This window comes from Sceloporus undulatus, chromosome 3 (genome assembly GCF_019175285.1).
Source record: "Sceloporus undulatus isolate JIND9_A2432 ecotype Alabama chromosome 3, SceUnd_v1.1, whole genome shotgun sequence".
Classification (NCBI taxonomy): Eukaryota; Metazoa; Chordata; class Lepidosauria; order Squamata; family Phrynosomatidae; genus Sceloporus; species Sceloporus undulatus.
The window spans coordinates 111,839,112-111,853,834 of record NC_056524.1 but is presented as its reverse complement, the minus strand read 5'-3'; the positions used below and the strand labels follow the sequence as shown (position 1 = coordinate 111,853,834).

Genomic DNA, 14,723 nt, shown 5'->3' with positions numbered 1-14,723 from the left:
TTGTATGTATTATACACTGGGTAACAAGGCCACAGCAGATTCTCCTACAAAATTGTTAATCAAAGAATGAGGGTGAACAAACAACTTCTTAACATTTTTACAGAAGAATTATGCACCTATAAAAACTCTTTCAGTGTGTCACATACCTACTTTCTGCACACACAAGCCAACAAAAGCAGAGTGATTATTGTGAGATACTAATACAGACAGAATAATTTCCCACAGAACATAAACTAGTTTCAGATTCTCATGCTGGGTTTTTCATTTCTCTTGTTTAAACTGAATGAAGAATGAGAGTCCTTGGGATGCCTCTTCTTTGAAAAAACGACTTCCCCTTTTTCTGTCTCAAAAACATTCACAAGTGATGCATTACAGATCAAAAAACAAAAAAACAAAGGGTCTAAAGTAAGGATGGATAGATCTATCAATTTTGGTATCTCTCTGCATGCTTCCAGATGGAGTTCTCATCATCAAGACACTTGGCTTCTATTCCATCTTTTTCTCCTTAACAGATTTTCTGTAATAAAGAAAAAGATGTTAGAAATGGTAGAAAACTCTAAGAAAGTTAGTTGTGGATGATAATGTGGTTTGAAGCCCTTTCCATTCAGTGAAAGAGACAAGATGACTATTCAATAAAATACTCATCCTCCACTGCTCACAACTACTGATTTCTTGGTATGTTTAATCCTGTTTTTGAATCAATTTGTGACTTGAAAAAAATGTCCATATTAATATGTTGATATGATATGTATTTTCAGATGCATTAAATTTCTTTTGCATTAAAATTGGCACCTTCAGGAAGACTTGCCCCAGAATGCATATTTTAGGGGAAGCCATTTTAAAGGGAGGAAAGTAGTGTTTGTGTGTGTGTGTTGATCCCCTTTTAAATGCATTTTGGGAGGTGTTTTCCACAACATATCAAATTTATAGCAATTCTTTTTTGTTGAAAAAAACTGCACTTAATTCTGAAAAGTGAGACTAACAAATCCTAACTTCATTCTGCTTTGCAAACTGACTGAGTAAAAATAACTTTAATAAATTAATATTAAAATGGGAAGTGAGCAAGATTACTCTCTCTCACACACACACATGGAAATATAATCTTTGTCATTCTAAAACATATTTACATTCCAGATTTAAAATGGGTACATTCTCCTTTTATGTAACTTAGGGCATCATTAAAATTATCTGTAAGTTATAAGGCAGAAGACTGAAGGTTATCTCATCTGTTTATCCCCTATATAAACTGAAGAAATAAGAATACTGGTCTATCTACCCAGAAGGAATTAAATGAGTGGCTGGCTGGAGTATTGCTGAAATTTCTGCTGTATTGCATACTCTTGTATGGGCTTTATCACACAAGGCAGGTAAACTGCAATTATGCCAGGATAATAGCATCTTTGACTTGGGCTTATCATATTCCTCTTCTGTTGTTCTCCTGTTGGAGATTGTTTTGAAAGTATTTCTTTACATTAACACAAGTAATCCATTAATGACCTCCTTTCTCGTTACTGTTCTGCTACGATTTCCGGTGCAAAAATTCAATTGCATTTTAATGATGATTTTGTGTAGTTAGGGGATATACTTTGAGTATGGCTTAGGTGCCTTGTGATCAGGTGAGAAGGAGAAGAGGAGGCAATTTCAATTGTATTTCCTTTCAATTGTAAATAACTGAGAAACTTTAAAACTTTTTTCCATATCAGGAAAAAAATCCATTGGCTAATGACTGCCTCCCTCAACTGAGTTTGTGAAAGAAGCCAAAACTTTGCTCATTGCAGCCCCACCCCTTCATGTAGCTCTTTTCCAGAGTTTCTTTCTCACACACACACACACACATGCGGAAATATAATTGCAAAGGAATCTTATAGTTTAAAAATACATTTATTTCATTAACACTTGGCTTCTTTCTTGCTGCTTGTTGTAGCTTCAGACTTAACTTATTGCTGGCAGATGAAAGCCAGCATCAGGATAGATCAGACAGAGAGATCATAAGCTTCTGGCTTTCATATGCCAGCAATTAGTTAAATCTGATGCTAGAAGTCTGGTCTATCTCAATCATGAAGCCCTCTTCAAATGAAAAAAAGTTTTTAAATGTAAAACCATTTTCATTTATAGTTCTGTGTGGCACATCTCTGTATATGTATGCACATATGACAAACTAGGATAATGGGCAGGAATAATAGTACTGCGTGGGCAGCCCTAATTGCTGTGTGTGATAATAAGCTTTTAGCATGAATGAAAGTTGTAATCCTGAAGATTCCTTAAAGAGTGATAGTTAAGAGAGCATAGCAATTGCATAGTATTTTTAGAATAGAAAAAGTTCTCTATTTTAGCAGGAAAAGAACCTCATGTGATAAAGCCCTATGACTAAAGTTATAAATTTCAGTGACCTCATCCATCACACAGATAAGAAATTGGACTTGAGATTTATTAACTGTATAGAATTTATAAATCATTCCATCTCAGAGATTTCTCTGAGCAATGTGGAAGAGATTAAAGGAGCCAAATATGGAAAGGGTCAAAATAAAACAAAAATGTTACTAAAACTGTGGATAGAATTTATTAGTCATGAAATGGTTGTCAGAAAAGACCCAAAACAGAAACATATAGGTGCGTGTCTAACCACAGTTGCAAAAATGTTCCACAGGATGGAAAATAAATATTTTATTTACTTATTCAATTTATACCTCACTTCTTTTAGCACTTAAAAACAGAACAAAAAAAACCCTCTTCGTATAAAAGTTAAAACACAGTTACACCAAACCTCTATTTTAAATAAAATAACTCAAAAGCACAACTTAAAAGCAGTTTTAAAAGCACTTAATAAAATAGAAACTCAACACCCCCATTAAAAGCTCCATCTGCTGAAACATATTAAAAACCAAATGCTTCCTTTAATATGCTAGAGCCCTTACTCCCAATGAATCCAAGCAGATCTGACACACATATTGTCTGAGATGTGTATTAGAGAAGGTAGGGAAGGAGAAGGTTTAGCTTTTTGGTTATTAATACCAGAGCTTTGAAACTGGAATGTCCATCATTTGGAGGTCCTTCTAGATCTATCTCTGTCACTACAGGCCAAAGTGACATCAGCCACAGTGCAGCACAGAAGCTTCAGCAATGGTGTTACAGGTGAATACAGAAGATTATCACATACATCTTTTAATCCACAATTAAATAATCTCCTAACCATAGCTGCTGTGTCTCCAGAGTGTAGTTAGGATGTCCCTTTTAACTGAGGGGAGAAACCTGTCAATAAGCTCCCAATTGCACTGCTTGGCATTGCACGGATGGCAGATCTGTGAGGGAAGGCAACAGAGAAGGAAGAGACAGAGGAGGAGGTGGCAAGGAAGAGGATGAGGAGGAAGAAGGAAGAGGAGGAAGAGGAATGAAGAGGAGGAGGAGGAGGAGGAGGAGGAGGAGGGTGGCAGCAGCCACAGAGATAGAGCAAGAGGAGGAATGAGGAGGAGGAGGAAGACAGCCATGTCAGGGGGAGGAGGAGGGAGGAGGAGGAGGAGAAAAGAAAAGGTGGCAGTGGCACTGGTGGGGAGGACAGAAGAGGAGGAGGAGGCAGCTGTGGTCAGAGCAGCAAGGTATTCCAAGTATTCCAGTTGCAGGTCTGACCTTTCTCTGAAGGTATCCTCCTTGCTCCTTAGAGACTGACAAGTGTAAAATCCTTGTTTTCCTTTTGCTTTGGGTGGCCGAGGTCACAAAATTTCATTGTCCCCAATTGAGAACAATGGGACTTCAGCATCCACACATTTAGTATCTGCATGGAAATCCGGAACTGATCTCCCACAAATACCAAGGAATGACTGTAATTATCTGGTGTGATAGGTTCCTCCTGCTGCAGTTCTGGCATTCACTTAGTGTCAGTCTCTTTCTCTCTCCTCTCTGCAGTCCCCTGTACCCCTCACTATTCCCAAGCAGTCTGTTTTCTGCCGTCCCCCACCTCCCCCCCATACACACTTTATTTTCTTTACCCGTCTTTTCTTGCATCTTTGCTTGATTAAATTGCATTGCAATACCTGGTAAATTGCATTACAAATAAAAATAAAAATAGAAGAAAGATGTTGGGTATTTAATAATAATAATAATAATAATAATAATAATAATAATATCAACAACAGCATTATTAATGAAGAGAATTATAAGGCAAGGGGCAGGATTAAGTAGGATTGTGGAAGACAGCAGAAGGAACCATCAATGTGAGAGACAGCCCTAATGCTATTGAAAGGACATGGGATAAAGAAAGCTCCCAAACTGCTATGTACCTATTTACTTTTAGTAATATGATTGCAGCAAGAACAAAGATTGTGTGATAATGCCCACATGTTCTTAAGAGCTGCTGTTTCAGGACCAGCCTCAAGGGAAGCTCCAGATAAAACATTTTGCAGTCTGGAGTTACCCAGAGGTTCCCAACCTTTTTGACTCACGGAGCCCTTATTTCTATGGCAGAGCTCCTAAGAGGTCTACCCTATTTCTTACAAGTTAAAGATGTAGGAGTATATATAAGAATATTTTCTTATACTTTAATTTCATTCAATGTTTATTTCCTTCATTTTCCTGGAACATCCGCAGAACACCTGGGAAGTGCCAAATGTGAAGGCCTAAGGGCTCCTTGGAGTACAGGTTGGGAACCCCTATCCTACACCATTATGCTCATTCCTATCCATGAGAAGCCATAGCTGGTATCCCAGAAGAAGCTGGGTGGAAAAGACATACTTTCCAACATTGCACATATGAAAAACCTGACAGGTATGGCTGACCAATATCAAAGGGTGGTTAAAAAGCCACGATCAGGCAACAAGAGGTCAAATATTATTAATAAAGAAGGTCACTCAAAACTGCAGTTTCAGGCAGACAAACCTTGGAATTTATGTGGTTTACAAAAGCCTCCTATTGGATTGTCTGCAAACTACTTTTACACTTTGAACTCAGTTTATGATGTACTGGTCCTTATTTACATTGCTTGTAAAGATACAATTTGGGATATTTTACTGTCTTTTGGCTAATTCCTAGGTACATATTTACTCACAAGGAGCATATTCTATTACATTTTATTGTGAGAAGGGTATTGTATATTGGTTGACAGATTGATCTTACCACATTTTGTATATTGTCTTTTATAAAGGTTTGTAAAAAAAAATTATACCATTTCCACATGTATTATCATGACCCAATTATAAGTATAAGCTTTGAAGACGTATGTGCCGAACCTCTGCAGTGTGCTCTACACTGGGCTACCTTTGTACCAAGTCCAGAAGCTTCAGCTAGTTCAGAATATGGCAGCCAGGTCGATTACAGGTACATCCAGGAGTGATCATATCACACCAATCTTAAAATCACTCCACTGACTGCCAATTAGTTTCTGGGCAAAGTACAAAGTGTTAGCTATTACAGTGGACCCTTGTTATATGCTGGGGTTTGGTTCCAAGATCCCCCATGTATAACAAAATCCATGTATGCTCAAATCCCATTAAATATAATGACATAGCAAAATGGTGTCCCTTCTAAAAAATAGAAAATCAAGGTTTGATATTTGAAATTTATACTTTTTTTGAACACTTTCAAACTGTGTATGCTTGAATCCGTGTATAAAAAATCCATGTATAAGAAGGGCTGACTGTACTTTTAAAGCCCTACATGGTTTGGGTCCAGGTTACCTACAGGAATGCCTTCTTCAGTACAATCCGCTTTGTACACTCATGTCCTCTGGGAAATGTTTGCTCCAACTTGCCAGGACTAGACTGCCAATGGTTTCCCAGAGGACTTTTTCATCTGCTGCCCCCAGACTGTGGAATAACCTGTCAGAAGAGATACAACAGCTGAAAATGCTGACTGCTTTTAAAATAGCATTAAAGACATATTTCTTCTGGCAGGCCTACCCAATCAATTTTAAATCATAACTTTTTTAATTGTATATATACCCTGAGTATATTTTAATGATTTTATAGTGGTGTATTTTAACTATGGGTTTATGAGTTTTTAACTATGTTTTGTATTTTAATATGCTGTACCCCAACTTGAGGAGAGGCGGGAAAGAAATACAGTTTGTTGTTATTATTAATACTAGTAGTAGTACATTTCATTATATACTACTGTAGTTTACATTGAACATTATACTAACTGCATTATTTACAGAGTTGTACTGCATATAGATTGCTGTTATATGATCGTTATATCTATAGATCACTGCTATACCAGCACTGTTATTGTTAGTGTATTAATTCTTGCTGTTGTTTTTCAGCTGTTTCTAGAGGATTAACCAGGGCCATCCTTGCCAAACTAGGACAGTTGGAGGGTATGAAAAGACATTCTTAGCTGTTGAGGTCATTGCGGCTCTGGTGGCAGAAATGGAGCTAGGAGAACCCCCACATTTTGAGGTTGTTCTTCCAGGAGAATCGTGCAACCTCTATCTAGAATAGGTAACAAGTCTATCTCCTGGTCATAGGAACCATCCAGTAATAAAGAGTTCATCTTATCAGGATTTAAACTCAATTTATTGAGCCCCATCTAGCCCCTTCCTGAGCCCAAGCCATATCTTATTCAGATGTTATATCCTGGTTGTAGGGGCTGAACAAACTGCCCCAAAAGGGTGAATTGGGGCCACCCCAGAGCCAGTCGCTCTGGAGCTGCAGCAATCACGTTATGGTCCCCATCTGCCTTGGAGCTGGCTCAAACAGAAGTGGAAAAGATCTGCTCCTATTTGGGCCTTTAAAAAGGTGTTTTAAGCAGCTGCAACCCCAGGGTGGCTTCAGGGCATTCTGGTGGCAGGTGACATGTAAACACCATGTCCCCAGAAAGCCCTGAAGCCACCCCATGTGACTGGCCAGGCAGCTTTTGGGAGTTCTGGGAGCATGTGGTGTGTGAATGCCACTCTCCCAAGCAGCCCGGAAGGCTGCTTAACATGCCGGTCTGTTCCAGCCCTTAGTTGTGCCCAAACTGCCAAAGGCCACCAAATTAGTCCATGTAAAAACTGGGCTTTGAACATGACCATCAAAGACCTGACCACTTTAGGTTAACCTGTACATATTTTTGTGGGTTTTTCAGGCTATGAGGCAGTGTTCTAGAAAAGCTTTTTCCTGACATTTTGCCAGCAACTGTGTCTGGCATTTTCAGAAAAGATTCTCTTCTAGAACATGGCCTCATAGCCTGAAAAACCCACAAAAAACTATGGATGCCAGACATGAAAGCCTTTCACTTCACATTAACATCTACAGTTACAATTGATACAAGTATGCAAACAGAGAAGTGCCAAGCAGTTCAAGGAATCATATGTATGTACATTGAATGAAAGGGAATTTCATGAAAAGTACACTAATGGTTACAACTTTGGTTCCACCCTAGCAGCCATTTAGCACCGTTTGTCCTGGTCCTAGCTTCCACAAGCTAGGATCAGAGCTTCACCTTGTACCTGTATGACAGCATGGCCACATGGATGATTTCTCTGAACTGATTTCTCATTAAAGCATTCTTAACTACAGGATGCATTTCTAAATCTAAAATTAAACAGATATCCTCATGCTCATTCCAATGCAACAGCTATTAACTGGAACATTAAAACCTTGCTGAGATATATATTTGATGCCTAATCTTGGAATAACTGTAAATGAGAAATATATTCCTACCCTACTTACGAGACATATCATTTTCTTGGAAAGAAGCTGATTTGCCAATGTTTACTAATCATTCTTCCTGTCTGTCCTAAATATCCTTGACCACATAACAGACTGTAAGTCAATCTTCAAGCTCAGTGCAAGTGAATACCAGGAAAGAAAAATGGCTTAGACAGTTTATGATCAGCAACTCAAATTACAGTCTTGGGAACCCACGCCAGCACTACACCATTTCATATCAACAGTGTGATAGCATATTTACAAAGTGAGGATTGGTTTTTTGTTTCATCGGAGAAGCCAAGTTAGAAATTGTCAAGATAACTTGGTGGCACCAAACAGAAGAAAGTAGACTGAGGTCTGACTTAACTCAGAAAGGTTAATATCTTCCTCATTCTATTCTAATTGATTAAATGGAAAATAATGATCTAATCTGTTTCTCATTCTCAGCTTTGGGAACCTTTGAAAGAAATGCTCAAGCAAATGTTTGATTTGCTATGGTCATGGCCAACCCAAGATGTTTTAGGGATAGAAACAAAAGACAAAGATTGCCTCCCTGCATTCTACATGCAGAAGAGAAGTAGTCTGGAAATGAATTCTGCTTTGACTGCAGTGATAGGAGAGTATCATCTACTAAACCTGACAGCAACAAGCCACTATGGAAGTATAGAACAGGGCATGCAGAACCGAGCTCTGTCTTCCAATGGAGAGGGTGGAATGGAGGAGGAACAGTTGGAAGGCACCTTTTGTCTCACATTGTTTAATAGCAGAGTTGGCTCTATTTGCCAAGGTATGTCATATCAGAAGCCTTTAACCCATCTTTTTATTGCCATGCTCTCCCTCCAAAAAGGGAGGGAGCAGTGAAAGAAAGTCCAGGGAGAAATGTGTGACCCTTCTTACTGTTCAGATATGACATTTTCCATAAGGTTTAGTTGATTAATCCAGTAATTAAAAGTTTCAGTAGATTTTGTTCATTTCATTGGTTTCTCTCTGTCTCTTCCTAAGTTTTGTTTCTTTCATGTGCCATCAGCTGCTTGTGATGCTGCTCATATGGATCCCAATATTTTTGGAACCTGTAAGGTGTTTGGGAGTTTTGAAAATAACTGTTCTGTTCTGTTTGAAAATGCAAAATCCTTTCACATTTCAAATGCAATAGCACTGGAATGCATAGAGCGAAACACAATATTGTGAAAAGGCAATGGGAACCAAACTTTAACTTATGATGCCATAATTTTGGAGTTTTGCATTTGCAAGCAGGGGGAGGAAGGAGAAAGTAAAGATGTATTAACTTCTGAAAGCCCCAAATCTTCCCATACTTTCATGTGCTCCAAGTCTGAAAATTCTGTGAGAGATAATATACTTCACAATCCACCAAGGCTAAGAAGAATGTCATTTTTATGACAGTTCCCAAAAAAAGAGATAACTTTTCCAAGCCCTGATCAGTGTTTTCAATGGGGGACAGGAAGGAAGAAGGGCTTGAATAATTTAAAAGTTAAAAATGGTAATATTGTTCACCACTCCCCAAATTACTATCTATAGACAAATTATAATTATGCTGTGTTTCATCTTCCTATCTTGTCTAGATGATAGATAGAACTTAAACATATGCCAGTATCATTATCAGCCCCCTCCTCAGTCTCAAATAAGAAACAGCTGCCTGTGGGCATTTCCTTGTTGGTGAGAGAGAGCTGTCAACAAGGAATGGGAGAATATGGCAAAGTACTCCTTTGCACAGAGCTGCACTGATAGAAAGATTCAGAGTTTGACACAACGATGTTCATATTGGTGTTGTTGTGTGCCTTCCAGTTGTTTCTAACTTATGGCAACCATATGGCAAAACTATCACAGGGCTTTGTTTCAGGGGGATGTGTGAGCTAAAATGGACAGGAATGGGCCACTTTGAGTTAGAAGGGAATTGGCGATGTGATAATTCCCTACATTATATAGCACTACTTCAAATGTTCAAAGTGGTTTATGTACTTTATCTCAGTGACTGAATTATTGATTTTTAAGTCACTTTATCAAATACAGTTGTTTTCTAAAATTGAATTCCCTATGCATTAAGCACCAAACACTGGACTATGAGGCCAAGTCATTAACCCTCTCTGCTAGGCAATCAATCTCTTCTAACACAGGCACCTCTCATTGTCACAGGATAATGTGGTCCCTGTTATACTGGATCACTTTGAGTTTGTTAGTACCGATGAAGTGGACAAGATCCTCCGAAGTGTTAGGAGGACGACTTGCTCTCTTGATCCCTGTCCCTCATGGTTGCAGCTCAGGGGGGGAGATGTGGTGCGACTAATGTTGCATCACATATTTAATACATCTCTAAGTGAGGGTCAGTTTCCATCTAAATTAAAACTAGCAGTGGTTAAACCCCTGCTAAAGAAGCCCTCCTTAGACCCCCTGCTCCATAATAATTATAGACCCATCTCGCTGCTACCTTTTTTGGGGAAGGTGATCGAGAGAGCAGTCGCCTTCCAGCTTCAGTCGATCTTGGACGACACTGATTTTCTGGACCCATTTCAAACCGGCTTCCGGGCGGGCTATGGAGTTGAGACTGCCATGGTCGCCTTAGTTGATGATCTCCGTCTGGGCATGGACAGGGGGAGCGTGTCCCTGTTAGTGCTTTTGGACATCTCAGCGGCCTTCGATGCCATTGACCACGGTATCCTTCTGGGACGCCTGAGGGAGTTGGGAATTGGGGGCACTGCCTTGCAGTGGTTCCGTTCCTACCCTCTCGGGCAGGTCCCAGATGGTGGAGCTGGGGGACTGTCGCTCTGATAGCAGGGCCCTGACATCTGGTGTCCCTCAGGGAGCGATTTTGTCCCCTATGCTATTTAACATTTACATGAAGCCGCTGGGAGAGATCATCCGGAGACATGGGGCGCGGTGTTATCAGTACGCTGATGACACCCAGATAATTTTCTCTATGTCTCCGACTGATACAGTAACTAAGGATGGCATCTCTCCTCTAGATGCCTGCTTGGCGTCGGTAATGGGCTGGATGAGGGAGAACAAACTCAGTGTGAATCCAGGGAAAACGGAAGTACTGGTGATAGGTTCCCCGGTTTCTGGTGGTGAGATCTGTCACCCGGTCCTGAACGGGGTCACACTCCCCCTGAAGGACTCGGTGCGCAGCTTGGGAGTGCTCCTTGATTCGTCGCTCCAGTTGACTTCTCAGGTGGATGCGACGGTCAGGAGTGCCTGTTATCAGCTTCGGCTGATACGCCAGTTGCGTCCCTACCTGGACCGAAAGGACCTAGAAACTGTTGTACATGCTTTGGTAACCTCTCGATTGGATTTCTGCAATGCGCTCTACATGGAGCAACCCTTGTACCAAACCCGGAAGCTGCAATTGGTGCAGAATATGGCAGCCAGATTGGTCTCTGGTAGTTCCAGGTCAGACCATGTAACACCTATTCTAAAAGATCTTCACTGGCTGCCTATTCGCTTCCAAGCTCAATACAAGGTGTTGGTTTTGACCTATAAAGCCCTAAATGGCTTGGACCCAGGGTACTTGGAGGACCGCCTCTCCCCATATAATCCGCCTCGCACACTCAGAACTTCCGGGACTAAACTGTTGGAGGTCCCTAGGTCCAATCATGTGCGGACCTCACAGAGTGCTTTTACTACTGCTGCCCCTCCCCTTTGGAATAAGCTCCCTGCAGAGCTTCGCTCCGCCGCCTCATTAGCTGTTTTTAAAAAACAGTTGAAAACATACCTATTCCGGCTGGCCTTCCCACCTTAATTTGTCCATTTATTTTCCTGCCCCCTTTCCCCTCTTTTCTCTTTTGACCCTGGATTGATGTTTAATTTTCATTTTTTTTCTGCCCCTGCCATGTGTATTTTTCTATTTTACTGTCTTCCTGTTCCTGTCTTGTAGTAATGTTTTTAACTGTTTATTCGATTTTAACTTTGTATTGTAACGTTTTTAAATTTTGTAAGCCGCCCTGATCATATCCATGGAAGGGCGGGGCATAAATAAAATTTATTATTATTATTATTATTATAATGTCATGAACAGTTCATTCACTTACTGTTAGAGAGATCTATGAGCTCATTGTTAAAGGGCTATGAATGAAGAAATTCATTGCTACCTGTGCACCTCTTCTTATGTTTATCTGTAAACATTTAAAGGCATATGTCTGAAATGCAGAGGGTCTGCCACACAACAAATCTATGCTGTTAATGCAATATGTCCCCACAAGAGGACAAGCAAGTCCTACCTGTAGATATCTCCCTTCTTTTTCCCTGGCAAGGCTTTTACGTGCTTCTCAGTATAGCAGGAAAGACTGGCAACTGTGTGTTTCTGTCTAGAAGACAAGACCACCTTCTCTGTAGATTAAGCAGCTTTTGCAAAGCAACTGGGCTTCACTGTAACCCCTCTATGGCTGCAGAAAGACCAGAGTGTTATCATGCTACCCTGTAGGCCATGACATCATAAGGGTGCTTTCACCACCTCCTCCTCCTCCTCCATCAATCACTGCATTGGACATCTATTTAAATCCAGGGAGGATTAACACAGTGGATCCCATTTACACTGGAATATGCAAGTTTGCCTCTGTTGCATTTGCATCTTACTCTAACAAATCTAATGAAAGTGGACAACATCAAAAATTATTCAAATAATGCCTTTTCCTGGCTCACATGAGTTCACAGGCTGGCAAACATATGCCATACAGGTTGGGTTGTTGGATGTAAGCCCAGAAAAGTCTCCTGTGCGAGGTGTCAACAATATTTCCCATCACAGCAACACTGGCAAAGGTGAGCCTGGAGATGAGGAGCCTCGAAGGTCAATGCAAAACATTTATCAGCTGGCTAGTAACCATGAAAAACAAAGATAGTGCACGATGGTTCATAAATCTAGTATAATTAAAGTAACCTTTATTAATGTGCAAGCTCCATTGAGTTTAGCAAGGTTTATTCCCTGCCAGATAAATATATACACTGTGTAGGATTAAAGTCTTGCTTCATTTAATTGGTATATTAATCCAGTAAATCATTATCTGATTAGTTGGTGAGTGGCCAGTTTTTATTGTTTATCTCTAAATTAAGGGGACACGTGCTTTAACATTATTTTTATTCCAGTGTGTCAGTACAGCAGAAGAGTTTTAATGGAACTTTCTTCTAACAGTTGATTGTTTGTGTGTTGTTGTGTGCCTTCAAGTCGTTCCTGATTTATAGCATCCCTAAGGCAAACCGATCATGGGGTTTTCTTAGCAAGATTTGTTCAGAAGGGGGATGGCTTTGCTTTCCTTTGAGGCTGAGAGAATGTGACTTGTCCAAGATCACCTAGTGGGTTTCCAAAGCTGAGTGGAAGTGGTCCCAGAGTCACAATCCAATAGTCAAAACAGTATGCCATGCTGGTAGTTTGTAACTTTTATTGAATTGAAAGTAACTTTAAATATCTTTCAGTATTAAAATGCTTTGGGCTTTTGAAGTCTATGAATGTATTTAAATGAAATTATTAATATGTACATAATTTTGTTGTACACAGTGCTATGAATACACCAAACAGCATCCATGAGATCTTCTGTTTTCCAACCCCTGTTTAAAAAACATAAAATTTGAAAGTTTTGATTTAGCTGGTTTCGCCCAGGGTGACCAGGCATCTCCCTTTACCTGGACATGTCCTACATTTCAACCTTCTGTCCAGAAGGAATTTCAAAATGTCCTCCATTAAGAAGCATGAATTTACATTTCATTAGTATTTTTAGGTTTTCTTTTGTAATGTCCGATGTTTTTCTTGAATGTCCTACATTTTTGCAGAGTCTTCTCCTCCTTCGCATTTATGACCTCTGGTCACCCAGGGTTCCCCCTCATACCAATATTTCCTTTCATGCTTCCTTCACCACTCTATTTGCCATAAAACCTGTATTTTACATTGGACCACCATAAGCATACCCAAGTCTAGTGGCTGCCAATTAGTTTCTGGGCACTGTTCAAAGTGTAGGCTATTAGCTTTAAAGCCTTACATGGTTTAGGTCTGGGTTTGCCTCCTCTATGATCTGCCCCATATACTCAGTTCCTCTTTGGGTCATTTATTCTAGTCAGGCAGGATTAGGTTGGAATGACCAGCTGGAAGAGATTTGACATCTGAATACATTCTCTGAATTTAAAACTGCAATCTCTTCCAGCAGACCTATCCAGATGATTTTTAAATTGACAATTTTAATTGATGGATTTCAAATGTGGATTGCTTTAATATGTATGTGTCTTATTTGTTCTTTTAAAATGATGTGTGTGGCAGATAAGACCTTTATTATTAATAATATTAGTTTAAAAAAAAATAGTGGGTTACACCACCAAGACTCTCCTCTCTTTTCTTGCCACTTAGGCTGCATTGGATGCAGGGACATCACTATGGGAGTGTAGAGGAGTATGCGCCACACCAGGTGACACTGAGGTGGAGTGACACCAGTGGTGCCTAAACATCTGCCTTTTGACAGAAATGGGCTCTGGCATTAGGCTGTGTCCTTTTAAAATGCTGAAGAGATGGGGTGAGTGGGGTGAGGCTAGTTGGGAAGAAAAAGGAGATGCCCCAGTTTTGTTTTTTAAAAATACATTTTAAATGTTAATTTGAAACATCATAATTTTTAATTCTTTTCAAATTTTCTTTTAAAAACATCACATCTTATCAAATTTTCATGTTCACTTTCCAAATTGGTGGAAATCTGACTAGCCATCTCTCCGTGAGGTGATACAAATGCAGAAAAACTTATTTAATATATGATAGGGCCTAAATACCCTAAAGGCACAAGATCCTGCCTGATCTTGGAAGCTAAGCAGAATCAGCCCTGGTTATTCCAATTCAGAGGAAAGAACTGGGAAGACCACCTCGGCGTATTCCTTTCCTAAGAAACCCCTATGAAACTCATTGAGTTGACAGGCTACTTGAAGATACACACACACCTGTTGTATTCTTGTGGTAAGCTCTTTTATCACCTCCTAGCATCCATTTGCTATCAGTTAGGAACTCTCGAGCAGTCATAGGGAGTTCTTCAAAGGTACCTTTATATTCTTGGGACTATAATGTACCTTCAAATATAAGGACCATTTTCCTCCATTTTCTTTGCAACATTGGGTAGGGGGGAGCAGACA

The 14,723-nt window shown here is 39.9% G+C and overlaps 1 long non-coding RNA gene across 1 annotated transcript; it reads right to left on the bottom strand.

Moving 5' to 3' along the window:
• Positions 1–272: 272 nt before the first annotated feature.
• LOC121925783 lies at positions 273–11,991 on the bottom strand. The gene is made up of 3 exons (XR_006102955.1): positions 11,849–11,991; positions 5,671–5,807; positions 273–517 (listed from the first exon to the last, which is right to left on the bottom strand). It is a non-coding gene; the product is annotated as an uncharacterized LOC121925783 (long non-coding RNA).
• Positions 11,992–14,723: the final 2,732 nt, after the last annotated feature.